The sequence below is a fragment of the Amphimedon queenslandica genome, unplaced genomic scaffold (assembly GCF_000090795.2).
Source record: "Amphimedon queenslandica unplaced genomic scaffold, v1.1 AMPQUscaffold_10966, whole genome shotgun sequence".
Classification (NCBI taxonomy): Eukaryota; Metazoa; Porifera; class Demospongiae; order Haplosclerida; family Niphatidae; genus Amphimedon; species Amphimedon queenslandica.
In genome coordinates, this window is record NW_003548787.1 from 46 (window position 1) to 2,839 (window position 2,794).

The window sequence follows — 2,794 nt, forward strand, 5'->3', positions numbered from 1 at the left end:
AGGCTCCAAGGTAGCTTACTAACTTATTTAGTTACTGTCTTGTAACTAGTACTGGTTTCATTATGATTGGTAAAGTACTTTGGGAGAAACAGCTCCCTTAGCAACAGATTAAAAAATTTGCGTGGGCGGTGGTGCAGCACCCTTAAATTAATAATAATGAAAATGATGATAATGAGTAATACATCTAGTAATAACTAATAATAACCTTAATTGATTGTAAAAATTATGATCACATCACAAGCAATAATGATTTTATACTGATACTTAATTCATAGTTAAAGTTCAATTAAAATTTATTGGGTGGAACTAATTTTTTAAGATAAAATGAAATTTTTGTACATGATAGCTTTACATCTACATGTCAGCCTGTTCATATCCAAATGCAAATTTATTGCATGAATATTGCCATAACTGTTAACAAAGAACTGAAACCGAAGAAAGTAAGATATCAATAGGGTAACAGTTTTATTTTCAGAGCAACAATTCTTATAGTTTATAACAACAATGGTATTTATTATATAGAAATATCATGAGCAATAACATCTTGAATACTGTTTGTTGTTAGAGGGTCTATAGTGTTATCATTGTGATGCTCTCAGAAAGTGTCAACTGATATAGGGAAACTACTTTCCATAGGAACTGATTATAACTAAGAATCTTTGTTCATTACTTTTGTCAAGCTTTTGTTTAGTCCACAAGCTAACTCATCTGTGATGATTCTCCTGCTGTGTATTCTTCTTCATAGTGTATCATCTCTTGATATCAGGATTGATGGAGATAATGGAAATGATTCAATTGAGTGTCTTACAGAACAGCCTCAGTCTTCCTGTCAGTCATTGAAGTATGTAGCTGATACTATTAACAACACTGGTAGCCTCACAATAGAGATCATCAGTCCTACTCTTAGTCTACAAGGTAGTGTTATATTCACTGATATCAATGGACTAACTATCAATGGACAAGGTACTAGCATTAGCTGTAGGAATGGATCAATACCTTATGGTAACTCTGGCATAGTTTTTAATAATTGCAGTAATGTTATACTCATTGGTTTTACTATTGAACATTGTGGGTTGCTTTATAAAAAAGAACCAAAATATCATAGACGCCAAAGTGTTCTCTTCTATAATTGCAAGAATTTTAATATTTCAAAAATCAATTTCAGTGACAATAATGGTTATGGGCTGGTACTCTATGAAAACTGCTGTGGAAATGTAACACAAAATGTTTTTACAAACAATGGTATAAAGCATTCAAGAGCTGAGGAATCAAACGTAACAGGAGGAGGCCTAAGCATACTTCAATATACTCCTTATAATAATAATAATATCATTGCAATTGCCAGTAATCAGTTTATAAATAATTCTGCTACAACCATAGGTGGTGCATTATATTTGGAGGTGGATCATTGTGCACACTTACTTTTGTTCATTGCTGCTTCTAATTTCATTGGTAATAGAGCTGGTACTGCTGGAGGAGCCATTGGGTTTATAGTACATATGAGCAAATGCAATTCCAATGGCACCATACTATTTGAATTTTTGGTTACTTTATCAAGTTGTAACATCACCAATAACCAAGCAAAGTTTGGTGGAGGAGTTGCAATCCAAATTGTTCATTCAGCCCCTAGTGATGCTAAGAGAAAGGAATTTTATTTTGAATTTTGTCATTTTACTGGCAACAAAGCTGAGGTTAGCTCAGCATTAGATATCAGTGGTAGAAGTCAAAAAATTTATAAGTGTCTTGCAACTGTTATAAGACTTGAAAATTGTTATTGCCCTCGCCCACGCCGTAGGCGTAGTCTATAGGCGAGGGTACTGCGCTCGTGCTGTCAGTGTGTGTGTTTGTGTGTTAGCAAAAATTTCAATCATGGATGATTTTTTGGCTGATGCTACTTTTTAGTCAAGCTCTTCAGAGCATTTCTTTTGCCAATTAGGTACAGAAAAAGTTGTTCTTTTTCTATAATAGATTCTTTTGTTCTTTTCCAAGGTGGCAAAAGTCGGCAGCGTTTAAAAACAGAAAAAGTTAACTAGTAACTTTTGCATAGTTGAAGCTATGGTACCTTTGAAGGCAACAACAGGTAAAGGAAAACATAAAGAACAAAAAATATGTGTGGAATTGCTTGACTTTCCTTCGTTTGTGAGATATGACAGCTTAAGTGTGACTTACCAGCCATTTTGTAGCATAGCAGCTGCAGCTCCTCTCTGAGAAGGTGGCTACTGCCTCGAAACTGAAGAAACCGGATATAGTAATTGCATGAAACAAGTAGAGCCTAACAAATCTGTGTAAAACTGTGTGCATGCCTAGAAAAACTAAAGCTTTCTGCCCACAGTAAGGCCACATGGCACCATTTTACTAAACTGGGTGGTGCATATTTTTGATTGAGCTGAGCCACACCTTTCATTCCAGCCACACCTTTAATTGCTGCAGCAGCAAGGTAGCTAAACAGAAAGTCAGCAACATTCCTTCAAATTTTTCTTGAAAAAACCATTACTGTTTCACTTTTGTTGTGTTACACTTCACTGGTTGTGGCGAGGGCATGTGCTATAGTGCACTCGTTGGACTCGCCACGCTTGCGTAGGCGGGTACTATGCAGTTGGGTTGTCATTCTGTCATTCTGTCACGAAAATTCCTGTTAATTCCTAGTCAATATCTTTTTTACTGAGCTCTCCTGACTTATAATTCTTTTTAAGCTTTGAGAAAAAGATAATTTATTTAGCTTCGTTGTGTTTTCATAGCAATCCGTGGTAGCAAAAGCCGAATATTTTCAAGAATAGACCACTTTTCCTAGCCA

General features: G+C 35.4%; 1 long non-coding RNA gene across 1 annotated transcript; it reads left to right on the forward strand.

The window, feature by feature from the left end:
- The first annotated feature begins 1,722 nt into the window (after positions 1–1,722).
- Positions 1,723–2,506, forward strand: LOC109589722 (uncharacterized). Its single transcript, XR_002188892.1, has 2 exons — positions 1,723–1,936; positions 1,990–2,506. It is a non-coding gene; the product is annotated as an uncharacterized LOC109589722 (long non-coding RNA).
- The last annotated feature ends 288 nt before the right edge of the window (positions 2,507–2,794 follow it).